Source organism: Helianthus annuus, chromosome 2, assembly GCF_002127325.2.
Source record: "Helianthus annuus cultivar XRQ/B chromosome 2, HanXRQr2.0-SUNRISE, whole genome shotgun sequence".
Classification (NCBI taxonomy): Eukaryota; Viridiplantae; Streptophyta; class Magnoliopsida; order Asterales; family Asteraceae; genus Helianthus; species Helianthus annuus.
This window is the reverse complement of record NC_035434.2, coordinates 124,059,996-124,072,419: the sequence shown is the minus strand read 5'-3', so window position 1 is coordinate 124,072,419 and position 12,424 is coordinate 124,059,996. Positions and strand designations below refer to the sequence as shown.

At 39.1% G+C, this 12,424-nt stretch overlaps 1 non-coding gene across 1 annotated transcript; it reads left to right on the top strand.

Annotated features, from left to right (window-relative positions):
• Window positions 1-1,039: 1,039 nt before the first annotated feature.
• On the top strand, window positions 1,040-1,146 carry LOC118490034. Its single transcript, XR_004888042.1, has one exon. It is a non-coding gene; the product is annotated as a small nucleolar RNA R71 (small nucleolar RNA).
• The last annotated feature ends 11,278 nt before the right edge of the window (window positions 1,147-12,424 follow it).

Genomic DNA, 12,424 nt, shown 5'->3' with positions numbered 1-12,424 from the left:
AAGGAAGTCCCTCATGAATTTAGAGTATTTGGGCATTTGGGTTAGGACTTCGATAAAAGGAATATTGACGTGCAATTGTTTTAACAGACTTTCGAATTTTGCGAATTGCTCATTTGTCTTTTGACGAATTAACCTACCGGGGTACGGAACTCGAGGAGCCTTGGTCGGCTCTGGTGATGGAGGAGAGTTCTTCTCCTGCAGAGGTGTCGGTATTGTTTCTTCCGTTGGCGGTGGCACTTCTGCAGGCCCTACGGTGCGGTTTCATAGTGTGATTAGGTGAACTTGCGCTTTTGGGTTTGTTTCGGTATTGCTAGGTAATGCGCCTTGCGGTCTCTCGGAAAAATTTTGAGCTATTTGATTTAATTGTTTTTCTATGTTTTGAATGCTAGCTTGTTGATTTCTATAATTAGATTCTAATTGTAGAAATCTTTCCGAGTTTTTCTTATCAGTGTCAGAGACGAGGCGAGATATAGTATCTTCGAGCCTTTCTCGTCCACCTTGTTGCTGAGTGAAATTTTGTGACTCATTTCTTGGTTGCTGAAAGTTTGTTCGTTGGGTTTGTTGGTTATTACTATTGCCGGGTTCCCTCCAACCAAGGTTTGGGTGGTTTCGCCATCCTTGGTTGTAAGTTCCCGTTGGGGGACCCGACGGCCTAGGTCTATTATCAATGTAGTTTACCATTTCTTGTTGATCGTCCGTTTCTTTCATGCAACTCCAATTTTCATGTGACCCACCACATCCTTCACAAGCCATAACCGAGACTGTTTTTGTCATTTCTAATTTTTTTATTTTTGAAGAAAGGGCCTCGATTTGGGCTTGTAAAGAAGTGCTTTCGTCGACCTTATGGGCGCCCGGGGCGATAGACTTATTTCCCCGGGGGGTATGCCATTGAAAATTGGTTTGAGCAATTTCCTCAATCTGATTATATATTTCGTGTGGGCGTCGGTTACCTAAAAGTTCCCCGGAGCTAGAATCAAGTGTCTGCCTAGTGTGTGGCAACAATCCATTATAGAAAGTGGATACTTGTTGCCATATTGCGAGGCCGTGATGGGGACACTTGCGTAATAGCTCCTTGAACCTTTCCCAAGTTTCATATAGGGATTCCCCGTCCTCTGGTGAATATGTATTAATTTCAGTCATTAACTTAGCAGTTTTAGCAGGAGGGAAATACTTATATAGAAATTTTTGGGCTAGTTCATCCCAGGTGTTTACCGATCCAGCTGGGAGGGCGTTGAGCCAAGCTTTCGCTCGGTCTTTTAGTGAGAAGGGAAACATACGGAGGCGGATGGCGTCGTTTGATGCTCCATTGATCCGAAAGGTATCACATATTTCCAAGAAATTAGTTATATGTAGATGGGGATCCTCGTCCGCAAGCTCGTGGAAGGTTGCGGAGTTTTGGAGCATTTGTATCAAATGCGGCCGAAGTTCGAAGTTATTGGCTTCGACATTCGGAGCATTGATAGCGGCGCCTAGATTACCTACGGTGGGTCGTAGATAATCCATAAGGGTACGTTGGTCCGCCATTGGAGGTGGATCACCCGAAACCTTCTCTTGGTTTTTTGCTTTTAACCTTTTTCTGAGAAAGCGTTCGGGTTCTTCTAGTGGTTCTTTTATGTCTTTATTGGAACTGGAGCTCATACACTACGTGAGGTTGGCGTCGGGTTCCAAGTCCTGCGATAAAAACAGAAAAGAATGTTGGTCAGAAGGTTCACCACGGCCCCGTGTTGAGCGAACACGGCCCGTGGTCGGAATTTCAGTGATTGTTTTCCAGATCCCAGTTACTGGAAGTTGGACACGGCCCCGTGTTGCACCGGCACGGCCCCGTGGTCAGCCTTCTGTAACTTGGAAAACAAAAACTGCCAGTAACGATGCTGAGCACGTTATTTGGGAGTTATTTGGGAGTAATTCCCCTAAGAAACTAGCACATCATGCGTCACATACCATACCTTTTATATATGTGAGGTTTTGAGCCACTTTTACATCATAGAATTACATATTTATGTTTCTTTGTTTGAGTGGACCATTAGTCATGTATTGTAGAACTTGCATCTTTTGATACGTTTGAGACCATAGACCGAATACAAGCACGAGAATGATTAAGGCATTAGGTGAACCTTTTCCTTTAAAAACCATTTATCCATCCTTACCCAAATAAATCCCCTAGTCGCCCACTTTGAGCCTAAACCTTTCGTTTGACCAACCCATTTAGCCCACATCCGTTAAACCTTTTATTTTTAAACCCGTGTGATGAAAATTCGATTATAGGTCTATTTGATTGTATAGTTGTGTTTGCTGATGTGCGTGAAGTGTGTTATATTTTAGATGTATATTTAAGCCCCTTTTTACACTTTTAGCCAAGTTTTAAATTTATAAAACACGATATTTACTAACCCTAAACACACATATGGGCAAGTGCACCCATCGTGGACGTAGTATAGTGTTGGTAAGATACCGAGGTCGTCCAAGGACACAAGAGCTCTTAATACCGGTTTATCCTCAACGTCTAATCAAATCAAAAAGTGAGAAAAAATGTTTTAAACTAAGAAAAATAAAAACTAACTAAATGCTGAAAAATAAAATAAAATAAAAACAGATAGACAAGATGAATCACTTGGATCCGACACGTGTGTTAGTATAACCTTTGATTATTTTCGCACTTTTGCACTTGTTTAAGAGATTATCTTAGTTATTGTAGTAGGCCCCTCTTTTGAAGGCGACGTTACCCTCAACCCAGTAGTTTGAGTCAGCAAGGATACAATCCTAAAGGGTCGGATTATTGAAAGATAATGAATTAAGTTATTAATGCAAATTGTGGTAGGCCCCGCTTTTGGCGGTGACGTTACCCTCGGCTAAGTAGTCTGAGTCAGCAGGGATACAGTCCTAAATAGCCGGGTTATAGTATTAATAGTAGTTAACTTATGAGGGGGTCAAAGAGTTTGGATCCCCGCCATCCAATACCTATGGGCATTGAAGGAGATCCTACTAAATTTGACCCAGGTCCCAAGCAGGACCTCTAAACGCTGAACAAGGGCAAGACCCTTACCAAACCGTTCCCTTAACCCCCGACCAGGTAGCCAACATACCTCCATATAGACCGTGGAGATATGAATGGTGAAAATCTTTTATTTTATATAGACAGTAAAATAACGCCAAGACACCACGGACAAACGATAAAGAAAGATCACCTTCAACATAAGTAACTAGTTATTAAAGTCATTAATACAAAACCAAATAAAAAGTGCAAAAGATTAAAAATAAAAAGTATTATACTAAACACTTGTCTTCACCAAGTGATGTAAGAGACTTAGGCAAACATGGCCTTGATTGTCAAGAACTCTTACGATCAATCTTTGATCCCGAGACGACTCACACACTCTATGATGGACAATGGATGATGGTGGTGGATGATGGTGTTATGGTGGTGGTGGGTGGTGGATGAAGTGTGAGAGAGGTGGTGTGCCAAGGGATGAGATGGAATGAAACCAAGCACCCCTATTTATAGGCTGAACAGAAGGCTGGGCACGGCCCCGTGTCCGCTGGACACGCCCCCGTGCCCGTCTGACACTCTCTCTCTTCATTAATTGTAATTCACAATTACAATTAATGCGCCTGCTGTACTTTCACCACGCCCCCGTGCCCGCTGGACACGGCCCCGTGGTGGGCAATGGAAGCTTCTACTAGTTTGTCTTTTCTGCTGCTTCTTGGGCATGGCCCCGTGTTCGCTGGACACGGGGCGTGTTCAGTCTTCTGTTTTCTCTTTTTTGCCTTGGGGGGTGCCGTTGAGGGTCCGGGCAGTCTACTTTCATTCCTTTTCTTGTATTTATGCTAGAATTAGTTGTCTTTTTGCTTCTTTTGTGATTTTGAGCTCATTTCATCCTGAAAATACAAAAGAAAGACAAAAACACTCTTTTTCCAACATTAGTACTTAAAAAGGGTTAGTTTTATGCCTTAATTGATGTGTTTTATATGTTGCATTTTACACACATCATTTGCGAAAAAAAAAATCAATTAGAAAATGTTGTGAAAGAAAAAGAGAATAGAAAATCGTTGAGAAAATACAAAAATATGAGTTATTAGTTGTTGAATAAAAGGGCGAAAAAAAAATCGTTGCCTCGTAGTTGATGTCTATAGTTAGTTTTGTTTAGAGTAGTTGTTTTGTAATAAAAATCGAATTTTCATCACCTTAGTCACTTTAAAATATCCCATTTCCTACCCTTAGCCTAGCCCCGTTACAACCCTTACAAAGAACTTATGACTTGTGCTTAGTATTCGTGATCGGTGGTGGAGAATGATTGAGTTGCAAGCCTATGCGGGTACGTGTTCTATTCGGTTTTGAGCGATTAATTGATTGAAGTGCTAATACATTATACACATTAGCCAAATGTAAGCCGAGTGGAGTGCACATTGTGAGGGATGTGCATAACTTTCTAGTTTTACGGGCGGGTTAATCTTGGATAACCATTGTATATGTGAATGCTCACTTTATCGTTAAATATGTTGTAAATTGTAAAAGGTTTGAACTTTTGTATGACAATAGACCTTAACCTTCATCTCGGGAATGGGAAGTGTATTCGTTGTTCGACCCATGTGAAAGTGAAAAACAGATTTGCTTGAGGGCAAGCAAAAGACAAGTGTGGGGATGTGATACGTGGTCAAAAACTGGTTATCGTTTGTGTTTAAGTTGATGTTTTTACGTAGCTTTTAATCTTGAATAGCCTACTTTTAATGGGATTCGTGTTTTACAGGTCTAAAAGAGTTTAAGGAGCAAATCGGGAGCTAAACGGAGCACCGAGACGTGAATCGGATCAACCGGGGATGGAAATGAACAAAACCGAGTTAATCACGAAGATTGGATGTGTCTTGGGAATGTTAATGGATTTAAAATGAATATATTGGAAGATGGCATGATAGAGGGCTGAATTACGAGTATGTGGGCGAAAACGGTGAGTAAAACGGAGCTATAACGAAGAAGTTATGAAGAAAACAGTTTCGGACAAAACAGGAAAAACTAGAGGTCGTCGGGGACGGGCTCTAGGCCGTCGCCGACGGGCTCTAGAAAGTCCCGTCGTCAAAAGGTGCCCGTAAACAGCCAAACAAGCCGTCGGATGGATTTCAGAGATCTGGAGGCTGTCGGGGACGGGCTCCAGGCCGTCGGCGACGGGTTGTGGTTTGCTGAAACGCGAAGTTTGGTGTTTGGGTTGTTGGGAACGATTCTAATTGGTTGGGGAGCCATTAAATTCGTAAGTTACAACTTATGAGGGTTGGAATCTTCATCTTGGAGCCATCAAGCACCCATCTTTCATTACCAATTCACCATCCATCATCACTATCACCCGAATCATAACCCGAATCATCAAGATCATCATCATCATTCACAATCACCATCCAAAACCCTAGTTCATCCAATCCATCATTCCTTTCACCATCACCATCCACCAAAACCCTAATCTTCATCCTTCTACCATTTCACAAGATTCAAGATGATTCAATTCGCATTCCAATCATCCGGTGATCAAGCTTCTTCAACCATGAGCGGCTAATCATCTCGGTTTCACCCCGGCGTAGGTAGTTGTTTAATTTAGGGTTTCGAATTGTTTATTGCTTCATATTTGTGACAAATTGTGTTTGATTTTTGAAACCATTGATAATAGTGTTACATTTGTTGCGAATTCGTAAATTGTCAAACGATGTTAAAAGTTATGACTTTACGAAATGGTTATATGTAATTGTGCATTATCGTGGTTAGGTTTTACTTATGTTGATTACAAAGTGTATTCTTGTCCGTTTTTCAAAACGTTGATAGTTATTAGCACCTAAGTCACGGTACACTAAATCCGCTAAGAACTTGAAGAAACCCTAGGTTGGCAATTACCGAAACCGGGTGTGAACCCTCTTTCGTATTATCGTTTTGTAATCAATCTTTCGTGCATTCATTAATTAGTAGTTATTAATCAATCAAATCAATTTTATTAGTTAAATTCACATCTTCCAACAAAACAAAAAGAAAACAAATATCATAGCAAGCTTCATAAACTGTGACACCTTTTTAAAATTCAATCGAATCCATACACAAACCACACACTCTTCGTGGTTCGACCCCTTGCTACCACTAGCTATTTGTTAAGGTAAATAGGGCTTATAAATATTATCTTTGACCGGAGCGCGACACTCCGCTCAAAAGTGGCGGCCAACGTTTTTTTTTTTTTTTTTTTTTTTTTTTGCATTTGCATAAAGTAGTTATTTATAAGTCCTGTTAAATTACGATTTTATCCCTGTTTAAAATTACGATTTTGCCCCCAATTTGAAATTAAATTTATGATTTTGTCCTTAGTTAAAAAGTACGATTTTGCTCTGGTTAAAATAAATTATAGTTTTGCCCCCTGCTACAATCCTACCAAATTACAATTTGGTTCCCAGTTTAAAATTACGATTTCTCCCCAGTTCATAACAATTTCTTTTGCCTTAGCTAAAAATTACGATTTTGCCCTTAGTAAAAAAATTACTCGGATGGTCCCTGTGGTTTTCAATTTTTTCATCTTTAGTCCCCAACTTTTCAAAATAGCATGTATAGTTCCTGTGGTTTGCTCACTTGTTACTCGAAGAGTCCCCAGATTGGATGACAGTTAGTTTGCTCAGTTAGGGTTTTGAACAAACCACAGGGACTATCCGAGTAACAAGTGAGCAAACCACAGGGACTATACATGCTATTTTGAAAAGTTGAGGACTAAAGATGAAAAAAGTGAAAACCACAGGGACCATCTGAGCAATTAACTCTTTTGAAAAATAAAATGATAAGTTTGTCGAATATATGTAGCAAATTGACAGCAGTTGCTACAAATTTCTTACAAAAAGGCTATTATTCAACAAATTAAAAAGAGAACATAATTTAAAAAACAAAATATTAGATTTGTCGGAAATTTGTTGCAAATTGACACCTACATATTTCTTACAAAAAAAGTTATGTTATTTGTTATTTATCAATTTTAGAAAATAGATAATTTAAAAAAAATGATAAGTTTGTCGGAAATTGTTAGTGCAATAACGTCTGTAGCTTACGTCAACATGTAGTCGTATTTTTTATAGTTGTATATGTTTTTGTATGTAAAGCAAGTCATGTTACGGCATAGTTTATGTTATGTGCTAAGCTGCCAGCCGATCGCCGATCGGCTGGGCTAGCCGATCGGCTGGGCTAGCCGATCGGACAGACCAACCGATCGACTAGGCTGTTTGATCGGTTAGCATTGTCAGCCGATCGGCCAGCACTCTCATAACCTGACCTTACCTATAAATAGCTGTTCGACCAGCTTGTTTACAACTTTTGCACATTTTTACACTTTCATAGCTAAGTGTGAGTCTGAGTTCGTCCGGTTCTTGTATACTTTCATATCAGTATTAATAGAATCTCAGACGGTGATTCAAGGAAGAAATTTGTCTTTGTATATCTACTATGTGATTATCTGGATTCCGCACAGAGATCATTTACGATTCAACTACGTTTACGAACAGGAAGATCCCATCCAGTGGGACCAACAAGTGGTATCAGAGCATTAGGAAGCTGAATCGAGATATTCAAAGACGAATTCACCGGAATTCGAGTCGTTCTTGTTGATTTAGAGAGGAATTCACCGGAATTCAAGCCGAGTTTGCTGTTTCAAAGACAAATTTCACCGGAAATTTGTTAATTCTACCGATCCGACTCAGATTTCGCCGGAAATTTGACATATTCTTCTACTCTCTTCTCAGATCTAGCTTTATTTTTCACTTTGTCACCTAAAAAATCAAAAAAACTTAAAATTCAGAGTGATTTTACGGTTAAAAGTTGATAAATTTGCTATAGATCGAATCGTAATCATCAAAATTACAATCCTACAAGTTTTCATAATCAGATTCAACCTAAAACTTGTTCAAATTGATCAAAATCTATGGAAAACTGTTCATGTTTGTTGATGTCAGCCGGTCGAATGACCTAGCCAATTCATATACTTGCTGACGTCATCAATCTTGTTGCATAACCGTTCAGATATTTTCAGAGTGTTGCTGACATCATCAGTATTAGTCGATCGGACGAGAAAATCGATCGGACAGCATTGTTGAGATTTGATATTTTTTCTGACATCATATTGCTAGCCGATCGAATACGCCAATCGATCGGACAGTAATTGCTTGCTGAAGTATACACTTCTGTTTGTCAGTCGATCGAACGAGCTGATCGATCGAACGAGCCAACCGATTCAAGGGTGTGCTGCTCGATCGAACGAACCATTCGATCCAAGTGACTTTGTGATTACATCTTTGAAATTCAAAAACTTTCTAAGTGTTTGATAAACATTTCAGGTAGTTAACAATGGAAGAATTCATGAACCCGTTTAGTGAAATGTATGCTTTTACTGGAAACGGTGGAGATGATTCAACAAGCCGTTCAAATGAAAATGTTCAAAGCACGAGAAAGACGTTGACTGATGTACTTAGTGTGGAAAGCGCTTATGGAACCTATAATAAGCCACCAAAGCTGCTAGCAATCAAAGAATATAATCGATGGGCAAAAAGATTCGAGGAATGGTTGAAAGCCTTCGCGTACCCCAGTTGAAAAAGCCTAAAAAACGGCTTTAACAATGGAAGAGTGGACTTTGAAAACATGTCGGAAAATGAAGAGATTGAATATTTTATAGCAGAACAGAATTGTAAAGCTTTGATCACCAGTCAGTAAGAGAAGATATAATCTCACTGATTGAGTATTCAAAAGCAAAGGATCTATGGGAAAAACTACAAAAGAAATGTGTGGGTACTGCAGAAATCATCAAAAACAAAAAGAAACTTCTAAAGAAGGAATTTGATATTTTCGGTTGTCTAAAGAATGAATCTGTTCCAAAAATGATTGAACGTTTCGGACATCTAAAGCTGGAGTTGGCGAGACATGGAGTCTTATACTCTCAAGAAGAACTTGTTGACAAGTTATTTGACTCTCTGCCAGACGAAATGGATTAGCAATACTTTGCATTGATGATCAAGAATACAATCCAGCCAAATGATCTAACAGTTGATTTGCTGATAGAGAAACTTGAAAGTCATGAGCTCGAAATAAAGAAAACACATAAAGTCAATCACTCGTTATATCAACAAAATGTGGATCTTTATTATCCAAAGAGCTTGAATCAAAAGACAGGATCTCCGAAAACGGCCTTCACTGCAGAAAGTTCACAACCAAAGAATCAGGAAACATCGCACAATGGTTTTCATGGAGGAATGTCTTCTAGTTCCACAACTCAAGGATCATCTTCAAGCACATCAAACCAACAGCAAACAACACCAAAAAATGTTTCTCAATGTCACATTGTCGTTGATTTGAAAAATGGTCAAAACTTCAGTGAAGAGTCAGTGAAACAACAGATGGTTTTCTTAGCATCTGTATTGGAGTCTTATGAAGGGTTAGTAGCGGGAAAGATTGGTAACACCAATCTGACAAAGGAAGACTATGACCAGATAGACCCCGAAGAAATGGAGCTGATCGATATTCGTTGGGCCATGGCTAGTGCTGTTCGTCGAGCACAGCGTTTCATGGAAATTACCGGAAGGAAAACAATTGGTGGTCCATCTACCAAATTGGGTTTCGATAAAACCAAAGTGACATGCTTCAAATGCAAACAAAAAGGTCACTTTAAACATGAGTGCATAAATGAGTATGCTGACGACTCTGATAATTCGTTCCGTGAAGATTTCTATAAGAAAGCCATTTACCATCAGAATAAATCAGAACCTCCTAGGCTGAAGCAGATTGAAGAAAAAGGTAAGGAAAAGTCAAGAGCTCTAGCGGTAATTCATGACGATGAAGGATATGACTGGAGTGAGATACTGCTTGAGGAAGACGCAGTTGGTTATGCGTTCGCAGCAGGAAAGATTGTTCCGTTTAAAGATACAAGAACAGAAGAAGAAAAGTTTGTGAACAGAAGAATGAAAGCCCAAACAAAAGTAAGCCGAATCTATACAATTTACAAAGAAGCAAAATTGGCGAAACGTTGGGATCCAGACAGGGAGTGCTACCTCGATCCTCAAGGTAATATTGCAATCGATCCAAGTTCACTCAGTGTTGATGCAATCATTCAGCAATATGCTGAAGAAGAGGAAGCTAGACAAAGAGAATGGTGGGGTGAAGCTGAAAAGAAAGTGGAAGAGAAGGAAGAAAAGGTAAAGACGACAGAGAAGAAGATTGATGATGGATTGATAGATACATCTCAAGAGTTCACAGCCGAGAATCTGATGAAAATGGCGAACAAAGTTCTAGCTGCAAACAGGAGGTAGATTCTAGTTCTAGAACTAAGTCAAACGGCCAGGTCAGTCAGATTAATACAAAAGAAGTGTCAGGTAAGAAAGATGTAAGCGAAAGTGAATGCAAGAATTGCAGGAAAAACTGCAAAGAATGTAGTACTATCGCTTACCTCAATAACAAAAAGGTTGAGGATCCAACAAAAAGGGTCAGAGAAGTAGAGAACCAAATCTTAAACCAGGATAAATTGCTAAAAGCTTCAAACGATCATGCAAAAGAGTTAACAGAAAAAATCCAAAGTGATAAAAGTGACTTAGAAAGAACTAAGAAAGAAAATGAAAAACTCATTCTTGAAAATCGTCACATCACTGAAAACTTTGAGAAGCTTAAGCGAACGGTTAAAGATTCGGATGATCGAAATGGCAAAACAACAAAAGAAAATGTGCAACTGTCGGGTGTGTTAAGGGTGAAAGAGGAGTTAATAAATAAACAATTGGATGAAATTGCTAATCTGAAGCTTCAATTTCAAGAAGCGAAAATTGAGAACGAGCGCATCCAATTAAAATTAACCAGTTACAACTCCGCAAGCTTTGTTTTGCAACACATTGTTCCCAAACCTATCGGGAAAAACAAAGCTGGCGAAGATGCCTTTTCGGACGGAACTGGGGTGGGATATCTTCAAGTTCCACCACCTGTTTTAAACAATTTCTCAAAGAAAAAGTCCGGACTGGTTAATGATGAGGAAGAGTTAAATGAAATAAAACTCCCAGAGTCAATTGATGTTACATTCTCGTCATCATCATCTGATGATAGTGTTCAGACTGATATTGTCAAAAGCATGGCAGAAAGTGTCTTAGAGTCTGATTCAAATGAAGATGATGGATGTTTCTTGGATAAGTACATTTCGAAACAAAAATCCAAGAACAACTTAAATGAAGAACCAAATCTTGTCATGTACAGGATGTTGGGTTCAGATAAGTTGTTTTCAGATAATGAGTTTCCAATCGAGAATGTGAATGTAAACAAATTGAAAAATGTTTACAAATTGGTCGAAGTTGAGCTGACAGAAGTGAACAATCTGAACCAAACAAAAAGACAAATGAATTTTGAGAAAGATAAAGCTTACTACAAGAAACCTGCTGTTCCACCACGTTTTTCTAATAACAAACGAAACAATTGGTCGGGTGGATATCATGGGGGTAAGTCTTATCAAAAGAAAAATGTTCAAAACAAGAAGTTTGTTGAAAAGAAAGTGTTTGTGAACAACTCAAGTTCATTTTCAAATGAAGAACCTAATATCTTTTCAAAATCAAACAAAGAGTTCTTTGAGGAAAAGGCCTCACAACCTCAGTCTGAAGGTACAAGTCGGGTATCTGACACCCGAACATGCTTCAGATGCAATCAAGTTGGGCATATTGCACGAAAGTGTACCAACTCAAAGTCTAAAACTGAAGTAGTTGAGAGCCAAAAGAAGAAAGATGTTGTGAAAGGAAAAGCTCCATTGGTTGTTGAGAAAAAGAATTTGAAAAATGACAGCACCAAAGTCAAAATTGAACCCGTAAAGAAGTCGGTAACTAAAAATGACAAATTTTACAAACGGGTCGCAACAACTCAACAAACATGGAAGCCAAAAGTTGCTGAGATAAGAGCAAGTGGTTTAAAACCAAAGGTTTCTAAGATGGAAAAACAACCATCTTCTACCACTTCGGTAAAGATGAATGGTCCTTTGGATTCTTATGAAAAGCTTGAAAAAGAAAAATCAAATTCTGAAAAGAAATGGGTGGCAAAGAAAGATCAACCATCTGGTCAACCTAAAAAGGATAAGTTGTTCACACAAAAGGAGGTTGAGGTTGAGTCTAAAGAAAGCTTGAAATTAAATGATAAAAACTTTCCGCCACTCTACACAACAAAATCTCACATCAAAATTGTCACGGCCCCTCGACCCACCCTGGACGGAGTCGGGGAACCGCGAGACAGCTCCCGTGGTATTTAATTTACGCGGCAGCGGAAGTCTTTTTATAACCGGATCTTTTATCCGTAAAATATGCTCGTATAAAGTTTAAGGAATAAATCCCATAATGTACAATAGTTGATTTCACACAGAAATCTTTATTTTTCAAAACACGTTTTATTGGTTTATTTACACTGAGCCACTTCTCTGAG